Below are 18,873 nucleotides of genomic sequence, written 5' to 3' on the forward strand. Positions count from 1 at the left end.
TGGGTTAATAACCTCAATGTAAAAAGCAAAATAAAAATATTAGAAGAAAATGTAGAATGTATTTATGAACTTGGGAAAGGGTAGTGTTTCTTAAACAAGACACTCAAAAATATAAAAGTTTTTGACTAAAAAAATTAATAATCCATAGTAAAGATGAAAGATTCATTGACTACCCACTAATCATACACATATACATGCATACGTAGGCATACAGCAGTTTAAACATATATACACTTCAAATTCCTGCTCTCATGGAATTTATATTCTAATGCAGGAGTTATACAATAAATGTGACAGAAAAGTAATACATATAATTGATAAAAAGCAAAGAAGAGGGATTGAAACTAGGGTTGGGGCTGCTTAGAGATGGACTGCAATTGTAAATGGATTAGCCACGGAAAGCCTCACAGAAATGGAGTTGTCTTTAGCTGAGATTGGAAAAAGCATAGGAGGAATAAGTTTGCAAGAGGAACATCAAGAACTTACTTTTGGACTTAAGTTTGGCAAACCTGTTAGACATCCAAGTAAAAATGCCAAGTAGGCAGTTGTGTTACAGATTAGGAGTTCAGGGAAATAATGCTATATTTGTCAGGGTCCACATCAGGAGTTAGAAGCCACACAACAATTTGAAGAGGGGTAAAGAACTACATTAGAGTTCTCCAGAGAAACAGAACCAACAGGACGTGTGTGTGTGTGTGTGTGTGTGTGTGTGTGTGTGTGTGTGTGTACACAGAGAGATTATTTTAAGGAATTGGCTCACAGCATGGTGGAGCCTTGGTAAATCCAAAATCTGCAGGGTAGGCTGGTGAGCTGGAGAACCAGGGAAAGAGTTCTGTCTCAAAGACAGTTGACTGGCAGAATTCCTTCTGGCTAAGAAGAGGTCAGTCTATGCTCTGTTAAGGCCTTTGACTGATTGGATGAGGCCCACCAACGTTATGGAGAGAATATGCTTTACTCAAAGTCCACCAATGTAAATGTTAATCTCACCCAAAAAACACTTTCACAGAAACATCCAGAATAATGTTTAAGAATCTGGGCACCGGAGTTCCTGTCGTGGCGCAGTGGTTAACGAATCCGACTAGGAACCATGAGGTTGCGGGTTCGGTCCCTGCCCTTGCTCAGTGGGTTAACGATCCGGCATTGCCGTGAGCTGTGGTGTAGGTTGCTGACGCGGCTCGGATCCTGCGTTGCTATGGCTCTGGCGTAGGCCGGTGGCTACAGCTCCAATTCGACCCCTAGCCTGAGACCCTCCATATGCCGCGGGAGTGGCCCAAGAAATAGCAACAACGACAAAAAGACAAAAAAAAAAAAAAAAAAAAAGAATCTGGGCACCGTGGGAGTTCCCTTCATGGCTCAGTGGTTAACGAGCCCAACTAGCATCCATGAGGACACAGGTTCGATCCCTGGCCTCGCTCAGTGGGTTAAGGATCCAGCATTGCTGTGAGCTGTGGTGTAGGTCACAGACATGGCTCAGATCCTGTGTTGCTATGGCTGTGACATAGGCTGGCAGCTGTAGCTCCAATTCAACCCCTAGCCTGGGAACTTCCATATGCTGCAGGAGCGGCCATAAAAAGCACAAAAAAGAAAAAAAATAATCTGGGCATCATGGCCCAGCCAAGCTGACACATAAAATTAACCATCAGAGGCTACTATAACAAACAATCAGAATGACAGAGGATTTGTTGCTAAGCAATAAAAAGAACCCTAAAGAATATAAGAATACAAGAATAAGCTCCTAAAGGAGCCTCTCCCCCTTAGACTGAGCATCTGATTTTATTAGGGCACAGCCATGGCACACTGAATGACAACTTTACTGAGATGTTGCACTAGTGCCACTTGTTTGGAATCTGCTGTCAGGTGCCAGGCAACATCCATGGGGCGTGCTGTCTCCTTGAACTTGCTGGGAAACCGCTGGAGAGGGTACCAAGGAAGACATCCATGGTGTTACACCAGTAAACTTCACTGCAGAGCCATCCAAAGGGGGTGCCAAATGAGGTTACCCTCTGCTTTAAGAGCAGGAGCTGCCTATTACAAGAGCCCACAGAGCGGGGCCCAGCAGAACTAGGAAGAAGAGCACCCTCCTAGAGTGCCCCTCCAGTGCATTCTGTTGACAAAGGTTACCACTGTGCCAACTGACAAAGAAGAAATGTTGGTAAGAGGGTCTAGCTCCATTGTTGTAGAGCAAGCAACGGAGGATGCATTTGGAGCTAAAAGGCAATAAAATTGATAACTGGCGCAGTTTAGTTCCTTATATTCAGCCAAAGAAGAAACAAAAAATGGGAGTGGGAAAATGCAGGCAGAAACGATGAGAAGATAGCAAATGTCTCCAAGCCCTGTGAGACCATGGTTGAGAGCTGACATTGTCTGCCATGCTCATTTTGAACTTGGTCCAGATGTATATAATTTTTTTTTTAATTTTTATTTTTTTTGCTTTTTAGGGCCGCATATGAAAGTTCCCAGGTGAGCGGTTGAATCAGAGCTACAGCTGACAGCCTACACCACAGCCACAGCAACGCAGGATCTCAGCCACGTCTGCAACCTACACCACAATTCACGACAACACTGGACCCTTAATCCACTGAGCGAGGCCAGGGATCGAATCTGCATCCTCATAGATACTAGTCAGATTTGTTTTTGCTGCACTGCAACAGGAACCCCAGAGATGTATACAATTGTCATTATAGCCCTTTAAAATACTGACTAACTGCAGTAAGGTCAGGAGGCTTTTGCACTGTAAAGGAAAGAAGACCTCGGTGGTAGGAATGAAGGTGGTGAAGAGTATTGGGTACTGGGAATATTTTGAAGCTAAAGTCAAAGAATATCCTGTCAGATTGAATGTGGGGGATGAGGAAAAGAAAGGTCAAAAATGACCCCAACGGGTTTTGACCTAAACCACTGGGAAAGGTGAAGCTAGAATTCCATGAACTGAGATGAGTGAGGATGTGGGGAGAAAAGGCTTTGAAGATAGATTGGGAATTCAGTTTTGAACATGTTACATTTCAAATATTGGTTAGGAACTCAAATGGAAATAGCGAACAGGAAATTGAGTGTCTGAGTCTGGATTTTGTGAACAATTCGACTTCTGATATGACCTTGAGAGTTGTTGGCATATATAGATGGAATTTAGTGTTATGAAAATTGGATGAGAACGCAAAGGGAGTTATTAGATAATCGCTCAAAACTTTAATTCTAAATCTACAATAAGGATGTGGCATGATTTATTGTTTGACATTTAGATGACTCCCAGTGTTTCACTATTCTGAACAATAACCATAGTGAACAAACATTCTTGCTTTGTTAAATTACCATTTTTATAGGTCAAAGGCAAATGTCAATAACTCCATATGATTCAACCTAATTTTTTGGCGGGGGAGGGGTTTGGGCAAGAAAAAGCGACTTTATTCAGAAAGCCAGAAGACTGGGAAAATGGTAGACTTGTGTCCCAGAGAACCATCTTCGACCTGATATTTTTAAGAATTCTTTGGGTTCTTTATCCTCATATGTACTATACTTTGATTAAAATAGATACGGTAACCTAGATGGAGCAATTAATCTCTGGGCAGCAAAACCTAAAAATAAATCACTGCTGTCAGAGCCAGAATATGGGCCAGATGTTCTCTATATTCCAATGTGATACAACTGCACAGTCTATCTTTCACCTGCACATAGCTTGTGTCCTTAAATGCTCCGAAACTTTTCCTTGAATTCTCACTTACATCCTGCTCAAAAATAACAGAGCTTCAGACCATGTAGACAGAAAAACTCATGGAATCAATAAGAAATAGACAAAGTCTCAGTTATAGTAGGATAAGCTCTCCTTTCTCAATAACTGATAAACAGGTAAGAAAGAAATCAGTAGAGGCACAGAGGACTTGGACAGCACTACCCACCAACTTGACCTAATTGGTATTAATAGAATTCTTTATCCAGCAATACCAGAATACAAATTCTTTCCAAGTACTATAAAACAAGTGTCAAATTTTAAGAGATTCAAGTTATGTAAAGTATGTTCTCTGGCCACGAAGGTCAGAAAATGAATCAAAAGTGAAAGCTAAAAGTATTTTGAACTAGATGGAAACACAGAATATCAAAATTTGTGGGGTGCATCCAAGGCAGGTTTTTTTGTTGGTTTTTTTTTTTTTTTTTTTGGCTTTTTAGGGCTGCATCCGAGGCATATGGAGGTTCCCAAGCTAGGGATCAAATCAGAGCTAGAGCTGCCTGCCTACGCCAGAGCCACAGCAACGCGGGATCCGAGCCACGTCTGCGACCTACACCACAGCTCATGACAACGCTGGATCCTTAACCCACTGAGAAAGGCCAAGGATCGAACCCGTGTCCTCATGGATCCTAGTTGGGTTTGTTAACTGCTGAGCCACCATGGGAACCCCCAAGACAGCTCTTAAAGAGTACTAAATACCTTTATTAGAAAAACATCTCAAATCAATGACCTATGCTTCTACCTTTAGAAACTTAATAATAGAAATAGTAATGATTAAGAGTTCCTGTCGTTCATAATATTCCCTTATATCCTTGTAATATATAATCTGTATCTGTGTCACCTCTCTCATTCCTGATATGGCAGTTGGTGCCTTTTTTTCATCAATCAACATTTTGTCAACAAATTCCACAGCTTAGATGAAACGGATGTTTCTTAAAGACGTTAATTATCAAAGTTCACTTAAGAAGAAGCAGATAACCTGAATAGCCTGTCTATTAAAGAAATTGAATTTGTTATTCAATTCCAATTGAATAGTTAACTTTCTCCCAAAGAAAACTCCAGGTTCAGATAAGTTCACTAGGAAATTCTATCAAAAATTTAAGGAAGAAATAATAAATAAAAATTCTATATTCAATCTTCCAGAAAATGGATGAAGAAGTATATGTTAGTTTGCTAGGACTGATCTGGCAAAGTACCACAGAGTTCCCACTGTGGTGCAGTGGGATTGGTGGCATCTTGGGAGCAAAGTACCACAGACTGTTGGTTTAAACAACAGAAATATATTTTCTTTTCTTTTCTTTTTTTTGTTTTTTTTTGTCTTTTTGCTATTTCTTTGGGCCGCTCCCACGGCATATGGAGATTCCCAGGCTGGGGTCGAATCGGAGCTGTAGCCACCGGCCTACACCAGAGCCACAGCAACACGGGATCCGAGCTGCGTCTGCAACCTACACCACAGCTCACAGCAACACTGGATCCTTAACCCACTGAGCAAGGGCAGGGACCGAACCCACAACCTTATGGTTCCTAGTTGGATTCGTTAACCACTGCGCCACGACGGGAACTCCAGAAATGTATTTTCTCATGATTCCAGAGGCTAGAAGTCTAGGTGTCAGCAGAAGTGGTTTCTTCAGAGGCTTCTCTCCTTGTTTTACAGATAGAATCTTGTCTTACAGACAGAACTTCTGTCTTCACATGGTCTTCTCTCAGTGCGTGCCTGAGTCCCAATTTCCTCTTCTCATAAGGATACCTGTCCTATTGGATTAGGGCCAACCCTAAGGACCTCATTGTAACTTAGCTCTTTAAAGACCTTATCTCCAAATATAGTCACATTCTGAGGTATTGTGGGTTAGGACTTCAATATACGAATTTTGAGAGGAAACAAAAAAGATGCTCAGCATCATTATCTCAGAAATGGGAATTCAGGGAGTTCCTGTCATGGCTCAGTGGAAACAAATCTGACTAGCATCTATGAGGACACAGGTTCGATCCCTGGCCTCGCTCAGTGGGTTAAGGATCTGGTGTTGCTGTGGCTGTGGTGTAGGCCAGTGGCTACAGCTCTGATTTGAATCCTACCCTGGGAACTTCCATATGCTATGGGTGCAGCCCTAAAAGACAAAAAAAAAAAAAAAAAAAAAAAGGAAATTCAAGAGTGATATCAATATATACCTCTGAAAAACGGCTAAAGTGGAAAGGACTGACCATACCAAATATTGGTGGGGACGTAGAGCAAATGAAATTCTCATGTACTGCTGAGAGCAATGGAAAATAGTACATCTACTTTGGAAAACAGTTCGATGACTTTTTAAAAACTTTGACATAGGATTCCCTTGTGGCTCAGCAGGTTAAGGATTGGTGTTATCACTGCCATGGATCTGGCCCCTGCTGTGATGAGTTCAATCTCTGGCCTGGAAACTTCCACATGCTGTGGCCGTGGTAGGCTGGCAGCTATAGCTCCGATTCGACCCCTAGCCTGGGAACTTTCATATGCTGTGGGTGCAGCCCTTAAAAAAAATTAAATTAAAAATAAAAATAGGAGTTCCCTTTTGGCACAAAAGGTTAAGAATCTGGCAATGTCACTACCGCAGCTCTGGTTGCTGCTATGGCTGGGATTCTATCCCTGGCCCAGAAATTTCCACATGCTGTGAGTGCAGCCAAAAATAAAAAAAATTAAAAAAAGAATAATTACATACAAATACAAAATTTGGGGAGTTCCCACTGTGGAGCAGCAGAAACAATTCTAACTAGGAACCATGAGGTTGTGGGTTCAATCCTTGGCCTTGCTCAGTGGGTTAAGGATCCCACATTGCCTTGAGCTGTGGTATAGGGCAGATGTGGCTTGGATCCTGCACTGCTGTAACTGTGGTATAGACCGGCAGCTGCAGATCCAATTAGACCCCTAGCCTGGGAACCTCCATATGCCACGGGTGCAGCCCTAAAAAAAAAAAAAGAGAAAAAAAATTTTAAAGTTTGACATACACCTATCATATAATCCAGTCATTCTAAGGTAATTAATTACTGAAGAGAAGTAAAAGCATATGTCTACACAAATACTTGTATGTGAATATTAATCACAGTTTTATTTGCAATAGCCAAAAACGAATCAACCCAATTGGCATTACAGATGAATGGACATGAGTTCCCGCCGTGGCTCAGCGGAAATGAATCTGACTAGTATCCATGAGGACGAAGGTTCAATCCCTGGCCTCGCTCAGCAGGTTAAGGATCTGACACTGCCGTGAGCTGTGGTATAGTTTGAAGATGCGGCTCAGATCTTGCTGCGGCTGTGGTGTAGGCCCGTGGCTATACCTCTGATTCAACCCCTAGCCCGGGAACCACCATATGCCTCAGGAGCAACCCTATACAGATGAGTGGATAAATAATTTGTGATATACAATGGAATACTACTCAGCAATAAAAAGGAGCAAACATTTGATACATATAACATAGATGCATTTCAAAACAATTATTCTGAGTAAAAAGAGCAGGCAAAAAATAAATTCATGCTATAGAATTCTATTTGTATAAATTCAAACAAAAAATGCAAATAATGTGCAGTGACTGTTGCTGCTTGGAGATGGAGGCTAGGGGCAGAATGACAGTCACAAAGAACCTTTGGAAGTGACAAATATATTTATAATCTTAATTGTAGAGATAGTTTCCTGACTCATGTCAAAACTTAACACTGTATACCTTAAGTATGTGAAATTTGTTGAATGTCAATGATGTGTCTCAAGGTTTCTTAAAAGTCTAATTGAGGCGTTCCCACCATGGTGCAGTGGGTTAAGACCTGGTTAAGGCTAGTCTCCAAATTCTCAGTAAATATCCAGATTCCACCCTTTGCCCTCTGATGTTTACTAAGAAGCTGTCAAATGTAAAGCTCTACCTTACTGGGCAAGCAATAAACAGACTTTCTGTTTGTTTCCGTGTGTGTGGGGGGGGGTTTGCTACAGCAGTACAAATGCTGAATCCTAACCACTAGACCACCAGGGAACTCCCTAAACAAAATGTTGTAATCATAATTCAGGAAGCCAGTATTCAACATTATTGATCATATATATTTCCTCTTCTGAGTTATTTTAGTAATCTTTGCATATTCATTATTTATTTATTTATTTATTTATTTATTTTGTCTTTTTGCTATTTCTTGGGCCGCTCCCGCGGCATATGGAGGTTCCCAGGCTAGGGGTCGAATCGGAGCTGTAGCCACCGGCCTACACCAGAGCCACAGCAACACAGGATCTGAGCCACGTCTGCAACCTACACCACAGCTCACGGCAACGCCGGATTGTTAACCCACTGAGCAAGGGCAGGGACCGAACCCGCAACCTCATGGTTCCTAGTCGGATTCATTAACCACTGCGCCATGACGGGAACTCCTGCATATTCATTTTTAATGTGTATTTTTGGTTTTGACTTATCTAAAAATATTTTTGAGCTATCCTTTGCTCTACGAAATGTTAATATTTTCTCACTTTTCATTTTAATTTTTGGTATTTTTTGTGGCAAAGAATTTTTTAGTTTTCAACTGTTCAACGTTATTATCTATTCCTTATAAAACAAACAAACAAACAAAAAGCAGCTTCTAGTGCCATACCACCTGGGTTCAAATCTCTACTGCTTACTAGCTGAAGACCCTTGTTTATCACTTGTTTATCTCTGCAAACCTGGTTTCCTTATTTATCTCCCCACAGGAATGTAAGCTCCACAAAGGAGGTATTTTCGACTGTTTCATTACCTACTATATCCCCAGCTCTGGGAACAGTGCCTGATACATGGTAAATATTTATTAAATGAGCAACTCTACAAAGCCAAAACAATAATCTTATTTACATCATAAAGTTGATATACGAATGAACCAGTCCTTGTATATTTTAGTCTAGAACCATACCTGGCATAGAGTAAGAGCACAAGAAATGCTACCCATGCCATAGTCCTGCTGTTTTGTGAAGTCTTTACTGGAATACCTCCTCCCCCACTTTTCCTTCTCCCTCTTCCACTCCCATGGACTCGCACCCCAGCTCCCCCTTACTAGCACCCACTTGTCACTTGAAGCAACTTGAATCTTTGGGCAGCTCGTAAGTCCCTTTGAGAATCCAAGGAAAGCTGTGAACATTCTCTAGTAAAATGTGCCTACAGACATACACACAAACTCACTTTTATGCACAATTTCAAGGAGCTGGTAGAACCCTGACGCTGAACCGCCTTTTTTACTCCTGATTTAAATCGACATTAATGTCAAAACTCCTTACTGCTTCGACGCAGCAAACTTCAACAGGTCACAGGAAATTTCTCAGAGCAGCTCTTAACTGCAAGGGTCAAAGTCCAACTGCTCTTCTGAGTTGCAAATTGCTCTCTCGTTCTGAGGTGAGGACAAGGATTGATTCTTTCTGACTGCCCTTTTCAAAGCAGAAGAGCACAGTAGGGGACAAGGGCCGGCAGGAAGGGGGTCCTAAATGAAAGGAGGAGCCTCCAGCATATTCTAAGATCATGTGTAAACTTCTGCAACTCTGTTTATTTATCTGTCTCCCAGTTGGTAATCAATAAACCAACTACTATAATGACCCGAGTTCCTGTCTTCTGCAGCAGTGAAAATGGAGACCGTCCCACTGCCCTTTCAGGAAAACACTGGATGGGTGAAGGGCCCCGGGCCCAGCCTCCCAGCCCCTCCTCCAGCCAGAAATGCGCAGTTCCTGGGGGCTGGGGGTCTCGGTCTCCCGCTCCCTTGAACGGCGGGTTAAGACTCTCTCATCTATGGATGGTTCTTTCACAGAGCCAAAGATGATTGGACTCAGAGAACCCAGAAGACTGGTCCAGCCCTTTCTTTCTTTATTCTGGTTAGAAACAGACCCGGAGGTGATGTGATTTGCCTGAAGACGGCAACTTCCTGGAACTAGAAACCAATCGGAAGACTTCCATGTTGGTGTTCTTCCCGCTGTTATCAGGTTACCTCGGAGCCTTAGGATCTGCCTTGGAAAAGGAATGAAGAGGTCTAGGGAGACTGGAGAGAGCCACTGAAGGGAAAAGGGTTCGGAACTGGTAATTGCTTTTGGCAGGAGATGAGAGAGGAGGGGGTGATACAGTGTGTAACCGGCCTCGGCCCGAAAAGCATAATGTGAACAACTTAAAAACTGTTTTACGAGATCGTGAATTCTAGTGAGTGCAACTTCCACGGGGGCTGGGGACTTAGCTGTTTTGTTTACCCAGCCAAGTGCCTGATGCCGAGTAGGTACCTAGTAAGCCTTTGCCGCCTGGATGACTGCAAGGCTGGAGGCGCCTCCTTTCATCACTGAGCTGTAGGAGGAGTTGTGGAGCTAAACCCTACCTGGGAGGCAAGTAAGTCCTCTCCAGTTTTTCTCAGTTGTGGCTTTGCAGTGAATATGCTTTGTTCATGAATCATTGATGGCCTCTCTTGATTATTTCCTTAGGATATTTTCCTAGAAATGGGATTACTGGGAAGGGTATGCACATATTTAAGACTCTTGATTCGGAACCCCTCCAGTGGTGCAAGACTGTATCAGCTTCCCAGCAAGATGGCTCAAACAGGGTATTGTCAAGCTCCATTTTAATTTTTTTGCCATCTTGATAGGAGAGAAATAATATTTTATGTGCATCTCTTTGTGGGCTAATTAGATTAAGATTGAACTAATTTAAAGAAACCCTCTAAAAACCCCAGAGAAATCCCGTGTGGGGTAGGAAACCAGTGAATTTGGGTACATTCTGCCCAGTAAGGGGAAACCTAAGGGCACCTATTGTTTGGAACAATTTGACCTGAAGATGTAAACGTCTGAGCCTTGCCAGCGAGGCTTCCCCTGAGCTAGGGAGGGGGAGCTGTGACTTACTACTTTCTCTGTGATTTTCATTTCCTGGTGAGAAGTTCATGTCCTAAAAACAAATGAAAAACTAGTATACAAATCCTTAAGGACAGCAAGAAAAGGTAAAAACGGGGTGGGATGGGGGGGGATGATTTCAATGTAAAATCCTGGGGAAAGGGGAGGAGTGAGTGGTGAGCTTTGAGTTGTATTTCCAGAAGGTGGGAAGTAAATCCCTGGGGTCTCTGCCAGTCTGGAGGGGCCCTAAGGAGGGCTCCCGAGAATTCGTGCAAGGCTGCTGTTTGGTTGTGGAGCTTACAAAGGCCAGTGGTCCCCCAAGGACCCGCAAGGGAGTTTTAATGGACTTCTGAGGCTCAAAGTTAAACTGCCAGGCACAAAGGAAAGTGCTAAGGAAGTGGGGGGCAGCCAGACAGTCCAGGCTGTGCTCTAGGAGTGCTGAGAAGGGAGCTTCCGGGTTTTTCCAGCGAGGAGGCAGCGGTGAGCTGGGGAATTTTTCTTGGCTTATGAAACAATGAGGACTTCTCACCCAGGCAGAGCCTGGAACAGGTCCCCTGCTCTTCAGATATCCACTGGGTTCTTTTGCAAACCACATCCAGGAGGATAACCATTGTACAAGTGTTTACAGGCAGTTTTAGTTACTAATCTAGCTCTCATTTACTCTCAACTAAATTTATAATCCTAATTACTGTTCTCAGCATTTTCTTTCTTAAAAAATTTTTTTTTTTTACCTTGTCCACGGTATGTGGAAGTTCCTAGGCTAGGGATCGAACCACAGCAGTGATACAAGCCTCTGCATTGACAATGCCAGATCCCACTGCACCGCAAGAAAACTGGAGCATTTTGTTCATAATAAACAAACAAGATGTGTTTTCTAGTTGCTGTTTTTAAACTTTGTAGGGGAGTTTCTTTTCCTGATTGCTTTAAATTTCCTATGAAACTTTTAAATTTAGCAATCAGCTTCTCATAGCTCAGCAATCTACAAATTTTCCTGCCACTTTAATTCTTCAAAAAGGGCTTAAGCCAAATATGAACCAGGAGTTGTTAGAGGTTTGTTTAAATGAGTGATTTCCAAATCTCGTCACACTTCAAAAATCACTTGGTGGCTTTAAAAAACAAAAAATAAACCTAAAAAACCTACAGTTGTCTCTACCTCCCTTTTGGGAGACTTGTTTTATAGGGCTGGGACACATCTTCAAACCGGTATTTCTGAAAAGCCTCCCAAGTGATTCTTAAATTGTTGCAAGAAAGACCAATTTGGGGGAGCTGATGTCTAAGCGTTTATCAATTTTCTTTGTCCTTTAATGAAATTTGGAAGCAGCAGCTTTAACTTCTAAGATATTAAGTAATGCTCTGCATTTCTGGAAAACATTCCTTTTCACCTCCCTCCCCACCTGCCCCAGGCTTCAAAGCCCTGGGCTCTGCAGTCCTTACCTGACACTCTCACTGCCTCCTGTTCTTTCTGGTTCCCTCCACTCCTGGTTTTCCTTTCTGGCAGCACATTTGGGCTTTCTTTGGTGAATGACCATTGGCTTTCCTTCCTGTACTGTCTTTCAAAATGCTGTTGCTGCTCAGGGAGTCCTGGAAATCTGGTGCCCTATTATCCACTCCCACAATCGGCACCTGGGTGCTTAGGACACCCTAATCTGCATCTCTCACTATTTTTCTGGGCAGCTCTCCAATTGCCCACATTTCAGCTGCCTACTGAGCATCTCCTCTTGGATGTGCCAGAAACTCACTATTTCTCAAATATTAAGTTCCTAGCCATGTTTTGTCCTCTGTATTTCAGAGAAAGGGTCTACCAATTTATTCACAGAAAGCTGGGGATAAACGACCCATCCATTTAAAGCCACCATTTAGGAAGCAACCAAGATGGCCTTTGGTAGGTGAATGGATAAATAAATGTGTATATTCACACAATGAATCATTATCAGAATTTTCACTTTTCAGGGCTGCATCCGAGACATATGGAAGTTCCCAGACTAGGGGATGAATCAGAGCTGCAGCTGCCGGCATATGCCAAAGCGGTGGCAACGCAGGATCCAAGCCATGTCGTTGACCTGCACCACAGCTCACGGCAATGCCAGATCCTTAACCCAGTGAGTGAGTCCAGGGATCAAACCCGAGTCCTCATGGATACCAGTCGGGTTCATTACCACTAAGCCACAATGGAATATTGTTCAGCACTAAACATATATAACATAAATAATGGAATATTATTCAGCACTAAAAATAAATGAGTTATGAAGCTATGAAAAGAATAGGGGAAACTGAAATGCATACTGCTGAGTGAAAGAAGCAAACTTATTTCACTGCATGATTCCAACTATATGACATTCTGGAAAAGGCAACACTATGTGACAATAAAACATTAGTGGTTGCCAGGGCTGGGATGGTGGATGAGGATGAACAAGTGGACCACAAAGGATTTTTAGGGCACTGAAATGAATTCTGTATGATGTTAAAATGATGGATATCTGTTATATATTTATCAAAACCTATAGAATGTACAGCACTAAGCGTGAACTGTAAGGTGAACAATGGACGTTGTGATTTTAATGTATCAATGTAGGTTCATCCTTGGTTAAAAAAAAAAAAAAGTACTATTCTGTGAGTAATGTTAATAAAGGGAGAGGGAATGAACACATCTGTGGGGACAGAGGATGTATGGAAAATCTCTTGCATCTCCCTCTCAATTTTGTGGTAAACCTAAAACTGCTCATAAAAAATAAAGTCTTAAAAAAAAACCACCACCATTCTAGGCACTGGAGATACCAGAGACCTTGTTGAACGTGTGTTCACGAAGGAGATGGCAGACAATGAGGACTCAGTCACACGACCTAATGATCTCAACTTCTTTCTTTCTTTTTTTTTTTTTTTTTTTTTTGTCTTTTTGCCATTTCTTGGGCCGCTCCCGTGGCATATGGAGGTTCCCAGGCTAGGGGTCAAATCGGAGCTGTAGCCACAGGCCTATGCCAGAGCAACAGCAACGCGGGATCCGAGCCGCGTCTGCAACCTACACCACAGCTCATGGCAATGCCGATCCCTAACCCACTTGGCAAGGCCAGGGATCGAACCTGCAACCTCACGGCTCCTAGTCAGATTTGTTAACCGATGAGCCACGATGGGAACGCCTTCAACTTCTATCTCCAGATTCCATCTATCTCTTCAGTCACTACCTTAGTTCAAAATCCCCCATGGCCTCCCTCTTTCCCTCTTACTCCCTCCGATCCATTCTCCCCACAGCAGTGTCATCTTTCTAAAGCCAAATCTTAAATTTTAGCCTCCAGGTTTAAGCTCTCCATTCCTCCAGGATGAAGTCCACCTTCACAAATCTGGGTTTAAAAGGTCTTACGCAGGAGTTCCATGGTGGCTCAGCAGATTGAGGATCTGCCTTGTCACTGCTATGGTGTGGGTTTGATATCCAGAACTTCCGAATGCCCCAAGTGTGGCCAAAAAACCCACACAACGAAACAGCCTTACACCTTCTGGGCCCTGCTGGTCTCCCTAGCACGCATCTCCACTCATGTGAACCACTTAGCCACGATGAATTACAGCTGCAGCTTACCTCACTAGCCTCTCCACACAACCCCCTTCCCTTCGGCCCAGCCAGCTCCTCTCCAGGTCTCAGCTTGGACACTGTGACAAGGCAGCCTTTAAGATGGCCCCACTGATCCCTTCCTCCTGGTATTCATGCCCTCGAGTGTGAGCTGATCTCCTGACGTGATTCTGGAGAACTGAATATGGCAGAATTGACATTTTTGCTCCATAAGGACCGTGGCTCCTTTCTGGGGGCTTTATGGCTCTCCTTTGGGGGGAATCAGCTGTCTTGTTGTGAATGCCTTGGAATGGGGGCATGTGACAAGGAACAGAGGGGAGGCTTCCAGCCAACCGCCTGTGAGCAGCTGACTCCAGTCAGCAACCACGTGACTGAGCTCAGAACCAGGTCCTTCACCAGTTGTTGAACCTTCCAGGGAGAGAGCATCCTCCGCCAACAGCATCACTGCTACCCCATGAAAGTCCTTTAGTCAGGAGGCACCGGGCTGAGCCACGCCCTGGACTCGGACTCCCCACCCAAAGAGGCTGAGCTGATAAACGTTTTCTGTTTCAAGCAGTTCCGTTTTTGTTAATTTGTTACACGGAAATAGATAACCAGGGCCGCCTCTGGGGCTCTGCCTCTCCTCCACACCAGCTCCGTGGTCCTTCTGGGTTCCAGTTTCCATCTGTCTTGCTCAGTACTCAGCCCTTAGTATTCGAATTCCGGGTTTGGCCATGGCTCTGCCCCCAGACTGCCAGCTCTTTGCGAAAAGGAGGGAAGAAAGCCCCATTTTCTCGCTGAAGACTGAACCCTGCTCTGCTCTTGTCATGCCTCTGCGCCCACACCGTGTCCACCTGGCCCCAGGAAGAGGCTCAGGCAGCCAGAACCTGCCACCTCACTTCCAAGCTGCACGCACGCACGCACACGCGCGCGCGCACACACACACACACACACACACACAGCCCCTTTGGGCCACTCGTCCTCTCTGTCCTCTGGCGGATAGTGGCGTCACGCCTCACTCTTTCATACACACCCTCAGGCTTCACTTTTGTGGGGTTTCAGAACGGCAGGTGGGAAGGGAGAGCCACCCAGTTCCTCCAGCCAATCCGAATGCGGCACTGTTCCAGGATGAGGTGGGGAGTCCCCGCAAAAAGCAGAAGAAAAAGGAACAAGCAAAACACGAACCCAAAGTGCATTTTGCAGCTTTCATTTTCCCGGTGACTCAATCCACAAGTTACTCTAACCCTGAGATTTGAATACTGTTCTAGGAGCACCCTCCTCGGGGCAGGTAACTGCGCTATCCTGCGGGCTCCCGCCTTTGGCGAGATTTCCTCTCGGTGGCCCTGCAGTTACCCTGTGCTGGCTGTACTACGACAGTGGCAACTCCTCCAGTCCCCGCCCTCCACCCCCGCGGCCAATCTGCCAACATCTCTATTGTGCCCGAGCAAGCGAGCAAGCAGGATGAATGAATGTTTGAGAGACAGGCCTGCGTATGACCTTACCTATTTTTTCTTCTAAGAAAAAACGCTTCTGAAATTCTCTTGTGGCCGCAGTGGGTTAAGGATACGGCGTTGTCACTGCAGCGGCTTGGGATGCTGCTATGGCTGGGTTGGATCCCTGTCTCCTTGGGGTTTATCCGGCCAAAAAAAAAAAAAAAAGCCTCTGTCCCTTCCCCCACTCCACACTCCTGGCAGTTTTCCTCTGGGCGCTTCCTCTGCAATCATCTTCTGGCTGCTCGCTGTTGCTAGGAAGATTTTGCCCTGGAGTTCTCTGTCAAAAAGGGTTAAGGCTCCAGCGTGTGGCTGCTTGGGTTGTTCGTCTGGGTCGTTGCTTTGGCATGGGTTCCATCCCTGGTGTGGGAATTTTCACGTGCCACTAGAATGCACCCCCCTCCCCCAAAGAAGGTTCTCCTTCTCAGTTGTGCTCTAGACATGTGGTAATGTGATCATGGGAAGCACCTGGGCTTGAGGGCTCAGGTCTGCTTTCAGATCTGAGTTCTGCCATTTATGATATTTGACCCTGCTTTTGTTACCAGCCACCTAGGCCTCCTCCGCTGATAGGGCCTGCCGATTAGCTGCCCCCTGTCCCCTTCTGAGATTAAATTAAATAAACCACAAATATGACAGTGCATGACATTATAACAGTAAGTGTCCCATAACTGCTTCTTGTGTAGTTTAAAAGGACTTTAACAATCCTTGTAATTTTTCCTTGGAAATAGACAAAGCTAAAGATTGTTAGTGTCTAGTTGACAAAGTACTTTAGGGTTTTTTTTTTTTTTTTTTTTTTTTTTTTTTACGGGAGATGGAGAAAGAGAAGGTCGAGCAGTTAGGAGACCACTGTTTTACTGGTTTTTAATCTAACTCTTCCATCTGCTCTTCCAGGGTAACGCTGTAGAAACAGCTGCTTAAATGCCTGAGGAATGGATGTGCCTGGACCTGCCTCGACTCCCAGGTGGTAAGGTGTTTTTCATGTTTGTATTCAGGTCTCCGTGCCTGGGCTCTGGCCCTGTCGCAGGTGAAAGGGAAGTGACTGTATTACTGATAGCATACCAAACCCAGTGGCTCACATGTGGCCCACAGTCTGCTATCAGCAGCAGGTATAAAGACTCTATTTCCAGATCACTAAACACTTGACTTCAAAAACTGTCAAATCAGTCCAGTTCACAGTCTAGTGTGTGCCAGTGCCTGACTTCATACGAGATCAAAAGTGGAGCCAGGCGCATTGTGTTGAGAATTTTAGGTATTTCAGTCAATTGTAGAAGCTTCTATACTCACAGAAAATTCATTGTAAGGGTTCAACTTTTTCTCAACCATGTGAAAATTCATTGTAACAGTTCAACTTTTTCTCAACCATGTGAAAATTCATTGTAACAGTTCAACTTTTTCTCAACCATAGTGTGGTAAACCTAGATCTAATCAAGAACAGATCAAAATTTGAGTTCTGAAGTCTACATACTATTTTTCACTGATAACAGAAAGGAGAAGGGTAAAAGATGCTTCAACAGTGTAAGAAGTAATTTGGCATTTTTGTATAAAGCCAGCACTCCAGGAGTTCCCGTCGTGGTGCAGTGGTTAACGAATCCGACGAGGAACCATGAGGTTGCAGGTTCGGTCCCTGCCCTTGCTTAGTGGGTTAACGATCCGGCGTTGCTGTGAGCTGTGGTGTAGGTTGCAGACGTGGCTCAGATCCCGTGTTGCTGTGGCTCTGGTGTAGGCCTGTGGCCACAGCTCCGATTTGACCCCTAGCCTGGGAACCTCCATATGCCGCAGGAGCAGCCCAAGAAATAGCAAAAAGACCAAAAAAAAAAAAAAAAAAAGCCAGCACTCCAGATAATACTCCAAAGGGACATCTACTTTCAGCTGGTCTCTAGCAACTGTGTGTGAAGATGCTCTCCGCCAGAATTACTCAGAGCTTGTTGCCACTTAAAATGATAAAGACTAGTCATCGTGTATAATTGGTAAGGTGCTTACAGAAAGCAAAATAAAGATGTCAGGGAAGGGAGTTTCCTTGTGGTGCAGTGGGTTAAGGATCCAGTGTTGTCACTGCAGGGGTTCCAGTCACTGCAGTGGCACCAGTTTGACTCCTGACCCGGGAACTTCCATATGCCATGGGTGTGGGCAAAAAAGAAAAAACAAAAAGAAAAGAAAGGTGTCAGGGGAGTTCCCCTTGTGGCTCAGCAGAAACGAATCTGACTAGGAACCATGCGGTTTCCGGTTCAATCCCTGGCCTCACTCAGTGGGTTAAGGATCCAGCGTTGCCGTGAGCTGTGGTGTAGGTTGAAGACACGGCTCAGATCCCGCATTGCTGTGGCTGTGGTGTGGACCGGCAGCTGTAGCTCCAATTTGACCCCTAGCCTGGGAACCTCCATATGCTGCAGGTGCAGCCCTAAAAAGACAAAAAGACCAAAAAGAAAAGAAAAAAGAAATATAATGCCAAGAAGACCAGATGGTCAGCTTAGTCTCCCTTAGGGGAATAAGTGTGAGCAGTGGGAAGGCACAAGTTAAACTAAGATAATAAAAGTCAGAGACTCTAAGATCAGGATTTTAGAGGTCAAGAGGCCCTTCACTGTCGTGTTAAGTGAAAATTCAGGTTATAAAGTATGCACAGTGTATCCCAGCTTCATTTAAAGATAAAAATAAACGTGGAAGTATAGCACAGGGAACTCTACTTAATATTCTGTGAAAATCTTATACGAGAAAAGAATTTGAAAAAGAAAGGATATGTGTATGTGTACAACAGAATCCCTTTGCTGTACAGCAGAAATGATCACAACATTGTAAATCAACTATATTTCTTTCTTTCTTTTTTTTTCCAGCCATACCCATGGCATGCGGAAGTTCCCGGGCCAGGGATCAAACCAGCACCACAGCAGTGGTCTGAGCCACAGCAGTGACACACTGCTGGATCCTTAACCCACGGAGCCATCAAGGAACTCCAATCAAATATATTTCAATAAAACTTTAAAAAATGAAAAAAAGTAAAGCTAGAAAAACATACATCATGTTATAAAAGCAGTTATGATCTCTAGAATGCATTCTGAGCAATTTTTCTTTTTCTTTCTTTCTTTTTTTTTTTTTTTTTGTCTTTTAGGGCCACGCCCGTGGCATATGGAGGGTCCCAGGCTAGGGGTTGAATCGGGAGCTGTAGCTGCCAGCCCATGCCACAGCCACAGCCACAGCCACAGCCATAGCAATGCCAATCCGAGCTGCATCTGCGACCTACACCACAGCTCATGGCAACACCAGATCCTTAACCCATTGAGCAAGGGCCAGGGATTGAAGTCGTGTCCT

The 18,873-nt window shown here is 44.1% G+C and overlaps 1 protein-coding gene across 2 annotated transcripts in view; it reads left to right on the forward strand.

The window, feature by feature from the left end:
* Window positions 1-9,671: 9,671 nt before the first annotated feature.
* Window positions 9,672-18,873, forward strand: part of SINHCAF (SIN3-HDAC complex associated factor) — an 82,729-nt gene continuing 73,527 nt past the window's right edge. For both annotated transcript variants that reach the window (XM_084956433.1, XM_084956431.1), the window contains exons 1-2: window positions 9,672-10,051; window positions 16,465-16,537. The gene's annotated coding sequence lies outside the window, so the exon portion shown is untranslated. The remainder of the gene's footprint in view (window positions 10,052-16,464; window positions 16,538-18,873) is intronic.

The sequence above is a fragment of the Sus scrofa genome, chromosome 5, assembly GCF_054392235.1.
Source record: "Sus scrofa isolate SSC_HxYL_T2T_F1_AM1 chromosome 5, Sscrofa_HxYL_maternal_Yorkshire_Landrace_v2.0, whole genome shotgun sequence".
Lineage (NCBI taxonomy): Eukaryota > Metazoa > Chordata > Mammalia > Artiodactyla > Suidae > Sus > Sus scrofa.